Raw genomic sequence first — 12,805 nt, forward strand, 5'->3', positions numbered from 1 at the left:
AATTTTTGAATTTTTTTGTGTTGATTTGAGTTTTTAAACGATTGGGTGATTGGAAGGGCAACAAATTAGAGTCTTTGATTCGCTTGTTTCGATAGCGTAATTAGTGTTGTACGTTGCCGATAAGAAGATGGGAATTGAGATTCTGGCATTTGCCTTTTACTTGCAAAAGGTTTATGCATTTTGATGTTCCCACGTCCAAATTAAAAATTCAAGTTAACTGCATTTGTGTAATTTAATTGGGGCTTGGAAAGGCAGCAAATTAGAGTCTCTGATGTTCTAAATGCAGTGGGGGCTTTCAGTGCTGTAGGAAATGTTGTTATCTCAGATGGTACGGACAATACAATATTTTTGTGAATTGTTAATTTGGGGATTTTTATGCTATTTGTTCCCTGATAAATTGTTTGAGATTAATTTGAATGATGCCCTGAAAACATCAACAAGTATGCGTGTAGAATTGGTTTAGCAGTTGTTTTATGCTTGTGTGAAAAATGTTACGTTGACATTAGAGCTAAACATTATAATTGTTTGGTATGGGGCTGGATGTAGTAAAACATTTATAAGCACCATATCTCTGAATGTCTTTCGAATTCTTTGGGACGTAATTGGAGCTATCTAGTGTTGCAATGCACAAAAAAGAACCTTTTTGTTTTCTTCCCTTGTTTGAGTATCGGCGGTTTCTTTGTTGCGATAACTAGCTTTGGGTGGCTGGAACAAGAAGAAGACGAAGAAGAAGAAGAAGAAAGGTTTGTGCAAATTTGTGAATTTTAAGCAATGTATCAATGCAATTCAAATTAGGCGTTCAAATTGTATGTAGGATTTGGGAGGGTTTTGCTGGATGGGGGGAGAATGAAGGAGAAGAAGAAGAAGAATTAGGGCTTTAGTTGGAAGTTTTGCTGTTGTAACTGGAAGGGGCTTTCCAGAATTTCAATTTTATGATGAAAATATTTATTCCAATCATCGTTCTATCTCTGACTAATCCATCCTCGTGCCTCATATCCAATGCTACGTTTCGTGATTGCTCGGGTTATGAATTTTGTACTTATGCATAATATTTTTCCGGTATTGGTAAATCATCTTTCTACTATTTTGCTAGTCGTGAGGTGTGTTCCAACTATTGAGGTTTCAACTATTGAGGTGTCATTCTATTAGGGGATTGGATGTGACAGCCCGTCCCAGAGATATTACAACGTACGTGTGAAAAGACAAAATTGTCCTTAGTTCGATTTCTTTACGTTTATTGGTTGTTTTTGAGTTTGGTTGGCATGTTGTAGGCCACACACATTTTCCCACACACCACAACCTTTCCTCCTGTTTCCTGCACACTGTCCCGAGTCCCCATTCCCATCCCATTACCTTTGAAACGTACGGACACACCCACACACCCATCAAACCTTCACAGATCGTGGAATCCAAGCACATATTCGAGCTCGTGAGGCTTGTAGGAGTCCAACCATACCTTTTTCAGGTAAGAACACCTTCGTTTTCACGTCAAATCCACGATGTTCGATTTTGGGTACTGTTCATGCACACGTGATTTCTCACGTTTTAGGAAATTTCAAGCTTGTAGGTAGCTTGGTGAGGTCCCTATGAGGCTCGGGGTGGTTCGTTTGAAGGTTTTGGACGTCGGGATCACGAGTTTCGAAGTTGGCAGGAGTTGGGTTGATTTTACAGGTGAGATTTCGTGAATTTTAGCCCTTGAAAGTGGTATGATTGTGTTCCTCTAGTTCTAAGCTTCATTTTGGTACCAATTTTATGAAATTTGGGTGAAAAACGAAGAAGATATCGAAGTTTGAAATTTTCCCGATTTTCCGACGCTGGAGGCTCGCTGGAGAAGACAACGGAATATTCTGTCAATTCTGACAGAATATTCCTGACGCCGTTGACAGAATCTGTTAAATCTGACGGAATATTCCCTACGGCGTCAGTTGACGCCGTCAGCGTGCCAGGCACGTGTGCCCATGCCTTGGCCGGCGCGTGGGGGCGCGTGCGGCGGTGAAAAATTATTTTAAAATATGGGGATGTTCATGAGGTTGAGTAGATCACGTTGGTGTATTCATACACCCCATTTGAGCATTGTATGAGAAGTTATTTCAAAAGGTTGGTTATGTGCTTTAAAATTAACGTTTTTGTAGTTGTTTCGCATATAGGTGATACCTATCCCGAGGACGAGCGTGGTCACTCGAGGCAGGGGGGCTATGACCCTTCCACATACCAGTGAGTGGGCTTTTGGTTTTCCGTATATACCTATATACCTATATTTTCCTAGAAATTGATTTGAATTGTCATTTGCCATATGCCATTCATTATATTATCGTTATTTGTGCATCATTAGTTGCATTATTAGTGGTATATATATACATATGCATATTGGGTGCTGCGGACGCACAGGTAAGTACCAGGTAAGGGTTATTCATGTTTACATTCAGTGGCGATTTGAGATGCTTAGAGAGCTCATAACCTGCACCCCCGGTGTTAGTGCTCCCGCCCAGAGTAGGGCACAGTCCTTCACGTGATGTTCACCTCACGCACCACACGCTCAGCTTGGATCCAAGTTAGGTGCACAGTCCTGTTGTACAGACCACTCTAGGTGGTTCCGACTCGTAGGTGACCCGCGATTACTCGCCCAGCCTTCACGTGATCGTAGCACTAGAGCGTTTATATGTATTACACCCAGGCCTGTCGTACATACCACTTTAGGTGGTTCCGACTCGTGGGCAGGTTTAGTTATTGAGATTGAGATTTGAGCTCTAGATTCAGCCGTACAGGTCATGTTAGGTGACTCCGGCTGCCAGACTATATGATATTGATATGATTTTCACCTGAGCACTTGCATTTCATTGTGAGGTTTGGCATGGCATATCTTGGAGCATGATTGGTGTATATATATATATATATGTACATATGTTTATTTACTAGGAAATATACAGGTTTTACGGCGGGGGGTTAGAACTTATTTGTTAAATAGTTTTGGAAAAGCTTTGTTTTTGCCCACTCACGTTTTTGTTTTGCGACCCTCCAGGTTCTAGTTGTCGAGTAGGTTTGGTGGTTTCCCAGAGGGCTTTCCCGACATTTCTGACAGACGATCACCAGCGTAGGGCCACCTTCGGGTGTACTGTGGTTGCGTCATTTTGGTTTGGACTGCTTTAGGCGTTATGCTCTGAACTTGTGTCACACTTACGTTTGCACCTATTATCATTTCATGTAAACCAGTTTTTATTTATTCGTATTACTATTTCCATTATTGTTTTATTAGCTTACGCACTGTGCACATGGTTACGTCACCTCCGCGTGACGGCCAGCACGCCCTGATCTCGGTCGGGGTGTGTCAGTTTGGTATCAAAGCCTAGGTTTGGCAGTCCTGTGCTTTTGTGAGTATTCTAATGGTTTTGGTGTCTTCTGTCAGAATTATGCCGCCTCGTCGGGAACCACGTCACTCTGATGAGCCTAGTTTCCCCGATATTGCCTAGTTGGGGGAAGCTATCGCTACCGCTATTCAGTCGGCGATCTGCTCTCCCCAGAGGACTCCTCTGGAGACTATGTATAATTTGAAATTGGATAAGTTCGAGGGTAGCGAGGGTCACCAGGGTGCAGAGAGATGGTTAGAGCACATTGAGAAGACTTTTCGTGTGTTGCACAATCAAGGGAACCTTCTTGTCGAGAGGTGGGTTGAGACGACATCGTGGTTTTTGGGTAAGGAGTCTGCAGCCTGGTGGGAGCAGGAATCTCGTCGTTTGACTCCAGCTGAGAGGACTGATTGGGATGTTTTCCAGGAATTGTTCAGGAGAAGGTTTGTGCCTCCTGAGTATATTGATCGGAAGAAGCAGGAGTTCATTGAGTTGAGACAGGGGAAGTTGACAGCTAATGAGTAATATCGCAGATTCACTGATTTGTCTCACTACCATCCAGATGTTGCTGGTAATCCGGCGGAGATGCTTCGTCATTTCCGCTTAGGCACTAAGAAGAAGTGGCGTTCGATGGCGACCACTACCCACTGTGATACCTACCAGGATTTCTACGAGATATTGTTGAGGATTGAGGATTCAGAGAACATGCCGAGCGAGAGTGAGGAAGAAGAAAAAGATGGTAATCAGAAGAAAGAGGATAAGGGTAAAGGCCAGGCGTCGCTCGGGCCTCGCAGGACACAGAACTTTAAGAGGGGTGGCTCTAGTTCTAGCTCTTCCAGCGGTGGTTTCAGCGCCATTGGTCAGGGACGAGGAGGTAGGTTTGCTGGTGGTGCTCGAGGCCAGAGACAGGGTGAGGGTGGTAGAGGCAAAGCTCCAGTTTGCCGCAGATGTAATAATCGGCATTTTGGTGAGTGCAGGCGTGGCAGCAGTGGTTGCTTTACATGCGGGCAGATGGGACATCGGGCTGCGAATTGTCCCCAGAGTCAGCAGCAGAAGCCGTAACAGACTTTTTTGCTGCCACCTGCACCGATTCAGCAGATTCAGGGTCTGGGTAGTTATGGACAGGCAGGTCGAGGTGGTGCCTACCACTACCAGGGTGATGTTGTTCCTTATGCCTCGGGACAGTATCAGTATCCCCAGGACTCGTATTCTCAGGGTGGTTATCCTCCGTATCCTGGCAGCTATATGCCGTATCCTCCAGCTTCAGCAGACGGTTCTCAGTGGTTTTAGGGAGGACAGTTTCAGCCGGGAGAGATTGCTACGAGTAGTGCGGGGTCTTCGAGGCAGTCTGGTTAGCCCAGTCAGGGGCATGGTACTCAAAGTCGTGGTGGTCAGACGAGCAGAGGTCGCGGTGGACGACAGCAGACCCAGAGGCGTATTCATAATATTTCTCTGCAAGATGCTCAGAACAATCTGGATTTGATTATGGGTACGTTAAATATCCTTGGTTATTTTGCTAGAGTATTAATTGATTGTAGAGCTACACATTCTGTGATTTCTCATACATTTGCTCAAGTGACGCAACCTCGCTCCACACCTCTAGGGTACGATTTAGAGTTCGCTATTCCTAGAGGGGAGAGATGTATTGTAGATCGCGTGTACCCATTATGTCCAATGATACTTGAGGATATTGTTATGCCAGCTGATCTTATCCCGTTAGACATTGTTGACTTTGATGTGATTCTGGGCACATATTGGTTGCATTTCTATCGTGCCAATATTGATTGTTACGGGAAAATAGTTACGTTTCATCGTCCTGGACTACCTGTGGTTACTTTTGTGGGCGAGCAGAGTGGGGTAAGACATGGAGTTATTTCGACTTTATGAGCGAAAAGGTTGTTATCTAAAGGTTGCCAGGGGTACCTAGCTCATGTGGTGTTGGATGAGGCCGCTCCTGATAGAGTTGAGGATGTGAGAGTAGTCAGACACCTTCCCGATGTTTTCCTCGAGGATTAACCTGGTTTACCACCGGACCGAGACATGGAGTTTACTATCGAGTTGCTTCCAGGTACTAATCCTATTTCCTTGACTCCTTATCGTATGGCTCCCGCTGAGTTAAGGGAATTGAAAGTTCAGTTCCAGGAATTAGTGGATAAGGGTTTCATTCAGCCTAGCACTTCACCGTGGGGAGCTCCAGTATTGTTTGTGAGAAAGAAGGACGGAACTTTGAGGCTGTGTATTGATTACAGGCAATTGAATCGGGGGACGATTAAAAACCATTATCCGTTGACACGTATCGATGATTTGTTTGATTAGCTTCGAGGTGCTTGTGTATTCTCCAAGATTGACTTGAGGTCTGGATATTATCAGCTGAAGATTAGTAGGGATGACGTTCCTAAGACGGTGTTCAGGACTCGTTACGGTCATTACGAGTTTCTGGTTATGCCGTTTGGGTTGACGAATGCACCAGCTGCTTTTATGGATTTAATGAACCGGGTGTTCCAGCCATATTTGGATAGGTTTGTTATTGTTTTCATCGACGACATTTTGGTGTATTCGAAGTCGAAAGCGGAGCATGTTCAGCATCTTACTTTGGTGTTGAAAAGGTTGAGGGAACACCAATTGTATGCTAAGTTTAGCAAGTGCCAGTTTTGGTTAGACCAAGTTGCGTTTTTGGGACACATCATTTCGGCTCAGGGTATTTTGGTGGACCCTCAGAAGGTCGCAGCTGTGGAGAGTTGGGAGCAACCGCGAACCGTCACTGAGGTGAGGAGTTTCCTTGGTTTGGCGGGGTATTATCGGCGATTTGTTAAGGATTTTTCTGTGATTGCTTTACCACTGACGAGATTAACGAGGAAAGATGTTAAATTTGAGTGGGATGATAAGTGTGAGCAGAGTTTCCAGCAATTGAAGCATTGTCTCACTCATGCACCTGTGTTGGCACTCCCGGACGATAGTGATAATTTCAAGGTTTACAGTGATGCTTCTTTGAATGGTCTAGGATATGTGTTGATGCAGCATGGTAGGGTGATTGCTTATGCTTCGCGACAGTTGAAACCTCATGAGTTGAATTACCTTACACATGATTTGGAGTTGGTCGCTATTATTTTTGCGTTGAAGGTGTGGAGACACTACCTCTATGGAGAGAAATGTAGGATCTTTACAGATCACAAGAGTCTTCAGTATCTTTTTACTCAGAAGGAACTTAATCTTCGTCAACGGAGGTGGATGGAGTTGCTCAGTGATTACGACTGCACGATTGATTATCACCCTGGTCGTGCAAACGTAGTGGCTGATGCACTTAGCAGGAAGTCTCAGGGCCGTATCAATGCTTTGTACACTAGTCGTATTCCTCTTTTGGCAGACTTACGTTCTACGGGAGTGAGGTTAGAAGCAGAAGATCGAGAAGTAGCTTTATTTGCTAATTTTCAAGTTAAACCAATTTTAGTGGATCGGGTTCTTGAAGCTCAGGTAGCGGATAGGGAAACCCAGGAATTAATCCAAGCTCGAGATTGGGGTAGGAGGAAAGACCTCAGAGTTCGTGAATCGGATGACATGTTGATGCAGAAGGGTAGGATGTTCGTGCCTAATAATTTGGATTTAAAGAAAGAAATTCTCGATGAATCACATATCTCGGCTTACGCCATGCATCCAGGAGCTACTAAAATGTATCATACCATTCGACCATTTTATTATTGGCGGGGTATGAAGAGGGAGATAGCTGAGTATGTGAGTAGGTGTGCTGTTTGTCAGCAGGTTAAAGCGGAGAGGAAGAAGCCGTTTAGATTGTTGCAGCCGCTTCCTGTTCCAGAGTGGAAATGGGAAAATATTACTATGGATTTTGTGTACAAGCTTCCGCGTACACATAATGGTTTTGACGGCATTTGGGTGATCATTGATCGGCTTACTAAGTCGGCACATTTTATTCTAGTGAGGCAAAAGTATTCTTTGGGTCGATTAGCGGAGTTGTTTACCTCGAAGATTGTGAAGTACCATGGTGTCCTTGTGAGTATTGTCTCGGATCGTGATTCACGATTTACATCTAAGTTTTGGGTAGCATTTCAGAAAGCTTTGGGCACGAGACTACTTTATAGTACGACGTATCATCCTCAGACAGACGGACAGTCAAAGAGAACTATTCAGACTTTGGAGGATATGTTGCGAGCTTCGGTGTTACAGTTTGGTGATGCTTGGCACCAGCGGTTGGATTTGATGGAATTTGCCTACAACAACAGCTTTCATTCGAGTATCGGCATGACGTCATTTGAGGCATTGTATGGTAGATCTTGTCGCACACCGTTGTGTTGGTCAGAGGTTGGAGAAAGAGTCTTGGTGGGTCCGGAGATTGTTGAGGGGACTACTCAAAATGTTCAGGTAATTAAGTCTAACCTGAAAGCAGCCCAGGACAGACAGAAGAGTTTAGCAGATCGGCATGCTACGGACAGAGCGTATGAGGTCGGAGATTGGGTATTTCTGAAACTTTCACCATGGAGAGGTGTCGTGCGGTTTAGAAAGAAAGGTAAGTTGAGTCCCAGGTACATTGAACCATACATGGTCACAGAGCGAGTTGGTGAGGTAGCTTACAGGTTGGAGTTGCCTCCGGAGTTGGCTAGAGTACATAACGTTTTTCACATGTCTATGCTTCGACATTATGTTGCTGATCCGTCTCACGTGATACCTCCTCAACCCTTGGAAATTAATCCAGATTTGACTTATGACGAGGAACCGGTGACGATCATAGATTGGAAGGAAAAAGTTCTGAGGAACAAGACAGTGAACTTAGTGAAAGTTTTGTGGAGGAATCATTCAGTCGAGGAAGCTACGTGGGAAACAGAAGATTGGACGGGGGATTTGTATCCTCGGTTATTCTTTGATCACTAGGGGTTGTTGTTTGGTTGTTTTGAATTTCGGGGCGAAATTCTATTAAGGTAGGTAGGTTGTGACAGCTCGTCCCAGAGATATTACAATGTACGTGTGAAAAGGCAAAATTGCCCCTAGTTCGATTTCTTTACGTTTATTGGTTGTTTTTTAGTTTGGTTGGCATGTTGTAGGCCACACACATTTTCCCACACACCACAACCTTTCCTCCTGTTTCCTGCACACTGTCCCGAGTCCCCATTCCCTTCCCATTACCTTTGAAACGTACGGACACACCCACACACCCATCAAACCTTCACAGATCGTGGAATCCAAGCACATATTCGAGCTCGTGAGGCTTGTAGGAGTCCAACCATACCTTTTTCAGGTAAGAACACCTTCGTTTTCACGTCGAATCCACGATGTCCGATTTCGGGTACTGTTCATGCACACGTGATTTCTCATGTTTTAGGAAATTTCAAGCTTGTAGGTAGCTTGGTGAGGTCCCTAGGAGGCTCGGGGTGGTTCGTTTGAAGGTTTTGGACGTCGGGATCACGAGTTTCGAAGTTGGTCGGAGTTGGGTTGATTTTACAGGTGAGATTTCGTGAATTTTAGCCCTTGAAAGTGGTATGATTGTGTTCCTCTAGTTCTAAGCTTCATTTTGGTACCAATTTTATGAAATTTGGGTGAAAAACGAAGAAGATATCGAAGTTTGAAATTTTCCCGATTTTCCGGCGCCGGAGGCTCGCCGGAGAAGACGACGGAATATTCCGTCAATTCTGACAGAATATTCCTGACGTCGTTGATAGAATCTGTTAAATCTGACGGAATATTCCCTACGGCGTCAGTTGACGCCGTCAGCGTGCCAGGCACGTGTGGCCGTGCCTTGGCCGGCGCGTGCGGCGGTGAAAAATTATTTTAAAATATGGGGATGTTCCTGAGGTTGAGTAGATCACGTTGGTGTATTCATACACCCCATTTGAGCATTGTATGAGAAGTTATTTCAAAAGGTTGGTTATGTGCTTTAAAATTAACGTTTTTGTAATTGTTTCGCATATAGGTGATACCTATCCCGAGGACGAGCGTGGTCACTCGAGGCAGGGGGCTACGACCCTTCCACATACCAGTGAGTGGGCTTTTGATTTTTCGTATATACCTATATACCTATATTTTCCCAGAAATTGATTTGAATTGTCATTTGCCATATGCCATGCATTATATTATCGTTATTTGCGCATCATTAGTTGCATTATTAGTGGTATATATATACATATGCATATTGGGTGCTGCGGACGCACAGGTAAGTGCCAGGTAAGGGTTATTCATGTTTACATTCAATGGCGATTTGAGATGCTTAAAGAGCTCATAACCTGCACCCCCGGTGTTAGTGCTCCCGCCCAGAGTAGGGCACAGTCCTTCACGTGATGTTCACCTCCCGCACCACACGCTCAGCTTGGATCCAAGTTAGGTGCACAGTCCTGTCGTACAGACCACTCTAGGTGGTTCCGACTCGTAGGTGACCCGCGATTACTCGCCCAGCCTTCACGTGATCGTAGCACTAGAGCGTTTATATGTATTACACCCAGGCCTGTCGTACAGACCACTTTAGGTGGTTCCGACTCGTGGGCAGGTTTAGTTATTGAGATTGAGATTTGAGCTCTAGATTCAGCCGTACAGGTCACGTTAGGTGACTCCGGCTGCCAGACTATATGATATTGATATGATTTTCACCTGAGCACTTGCATTTCATTGTGAGGTTTGGCATGGCATATCTTGGAGCATGATTGGTGTATATATATATATATATATATATGTACATATGTTTATTTACTGGGAAGTATACAGGTTTTACGGCAAGGGGTTAGAACTTATTTGTTAAATGGTTTTCGAAAAGCTTTGTTTTTGCCCACCCACGCTTTTGTTTTGCGCCCCTCCAGGTTCTAGTTGTCTAGCAGGTTTGGTGGTTTCCCAGAGGGCTTTCCCGGCATTTCTGACAGACGATCACCAGCGTAGGGCCACCTTCAGGTGTACTGTGGTTGCGTCATTTTGGTTTGAACTGCTTTAGGCGTTATGCTCTGAACTTGTGTCACACTTACGTTTGCACCTATTATCATTTCATGTAAACCAGTTTTTATTTATTCGTATTACTATTTCCATTATTGTTTTATTACCTTCTGCACTGTGCACATGGTTACGTCACCTCCGCGTGACGGCCAGCACGCCCTGATCTCAGTCGGGGTATGTCATTGGATGTTTTTGTTTGCACCATTTTTTTTTTCTCATCACACTACTCCTAAAATGCTTTTGTTTGCACCATTTTTTTCTCAGCCACCACCCCTTTGTCATGCTCGTCTCTCTCCTTGAAAGTAAGTCTAATTACAAATTATGAAATTGTGAAATTAAGGATTTTGCTCGTCTCTCTCCTTGTCCACATTTACAATCAGATGAACATTTCACTTGATTAAACATGGTGTGTTCATTGGTACTGAAAATAAACTAGATGTTTGTTTTCACTTTGATACCGGGCTGTAATTTTCGAGACAATTCCATAGCCGCCCTGATTTAGTTAGGTTATATACTTTCTCGCTTAATACTTTTATACCTATGCATTCCATTCCTTAATCTTGTGAAGATGACTACACAAGCATTTGAAGTGTGACACCTTTAAATCATGACTTAATTATAAAGCAGAAGCTGTGGAAATTGAAAATTATTGGTTTATTACATTCTAGTATGTGTTTTCTTCTTGAAAGTTTGAAACACTTGGGAAATGTTTAAGATATAGATATAGAACTCCATTAATGTTGTATGATCTATGTGGAGGCTACTTCTTGTTGTTGCAGTTGCTTCACCTTTGCGATGTATTCAGCCATTGCTTTTTCTTTGTTCTATGGTGAAAAAGCGCACTGTTGTTCTCCAAGAAGCAACATTGCAGCTTCCCCCTGAGACCCCGATTAAGGACGTCACTGCATTCGAGGATGCAGGTCTTCAGATCGTGATTGAGGTCTTGGATTAGAAGTTTGATTGTCGTCATGACAATGTTGTTCGATGTATGGGGAAGGCGGGGTTCGTGAGACGGGTGCCTCATCTTCTAGATCATCCATAGGAGAGGTCAATGCCTTGAAGGAGGAAGTGACAACCCTAAAAGGTCAGCTTGTAGCCCAGGGCAAGCAGATGAGGGCCCAGGGTGAGCAGATGAGGGCCTAGGATAAGCAGATAAGGGCCCAAAATGAGAAGATGGGTATGATTGTACGGGTCTTAAAGATTTTCGCCCTCCAAATCCCGATGCCAGCACCTGATCTTACTCCACCTTCGACTTCCCAGCCACTTTGCCCAGCCGATACCCAATAGCATGATGTATTAAACTTAGAAGACTTGTAGTTTTTTCTTTTTTATTTGGACATATTGTATATACATTTTCATATATTTTATAATTAAATACTTTTTCTTGGTTTATTAATTATTGTTTAGAATTTAATTACAATATTTATTAAAAATTAAATTAAAAAATTTGTTGCAAAAAAAAAAAAAAAAGGGTTTGCGAGACGAAGAAGTGACCTACGTCGTGCAAAGTGGTTTTGCGCGACGTAGGCTATACGTCGCGCAAAGCAGTTTTGCACGATGTAGGTCACTTCTTCATCGTATTTGTGTGTATATATATGTGTGTATATATATTTAATTTGTGTGTGTGTGTGTGTGTGTATATTTGTAGTTGCTACGCGTTCAATTGCAAATAAAACCAGAAAACTAAACTGCTATTTATTTTGTCAGAAGAATGACTACTGATATAAGTTGCCAAGGGGACGCAAATGTTAGCAGTTACGCTGAAATAGTCTTGTTGGTGTTGTGGTGAGAATCCAGATATTGCCCACCCTTTTGATCGAGAAATCGCAACAAGAGCACAAATATTGGCTTAACCTTTTCGATTGTTTGGAGTGAGTGACTTAATTTGTGTCAAATATAACAACTACTTGTTTGTTTAATTATGTAAGTTTGGTTGAGTTTTTGATGGTATTGGATTTGGGACAAGTAGCACATAATGGAGCTATTTTCGTTGAAATTTACTTGCGTGGTTCTCCTCTATATTGTGGGTTTGGTTTTCATATGCTTATAATCTTTGTTTTGGAAAATTGGATCTTGAATATTGGCATTCTAACTATTTGTACACACTTCTCGAATACTGGAGTTATCTTAGTCTTATATCTCTCTTTTAATGTTGAAAACAATTTTAAGTTTGAATCCTGTTTATTTACCAAAAGCGATCAAGAGCCGAGTTTAAACGAAATTTAGTCTAGAACATCGTTGTTTGATTTATGATAAAATCATATGTTCCCTGTTGTTTTGACAAAAATTCTCTCCAATTCCAATCCCTAAGGTCACTTTTTTCTCCTTTCACTTAAAAGAAAAAGAGAAAAATCTCAAACATGAACGGATTTTTCAATTTTTAAAATTTTTTGCTCTCTCCTAATTTCAATCTCGTCGACATTTCAATTGAAAATTCCACCACGCTGATTTTTAATGGACTAAATCACCATGGAAAGATCTGTCCCATTACGACGTCGTCCCCCGTAAAACAAGTAAAAAATAAAATTAAAAATCAATTT

Source organism: the organism of the source record quoted next, unplaced genomic scaffold (assembly GCF_019419815.1).
Source record: "Pyrus x bretschneideri cultivar Hongxiangsu unplaced genomic scaffold, Pyrus_bretschneideri_v1 Contig46, whole genome shotgun sequence".
In the NCBI taxonomy this organism is placed as follows: Eukaryota; Viridiplantae; Streptophyta; class Magnoliopsida; order Rosales; family Rosaceae; genus Pyrus; species Pyrus x bretschneideri.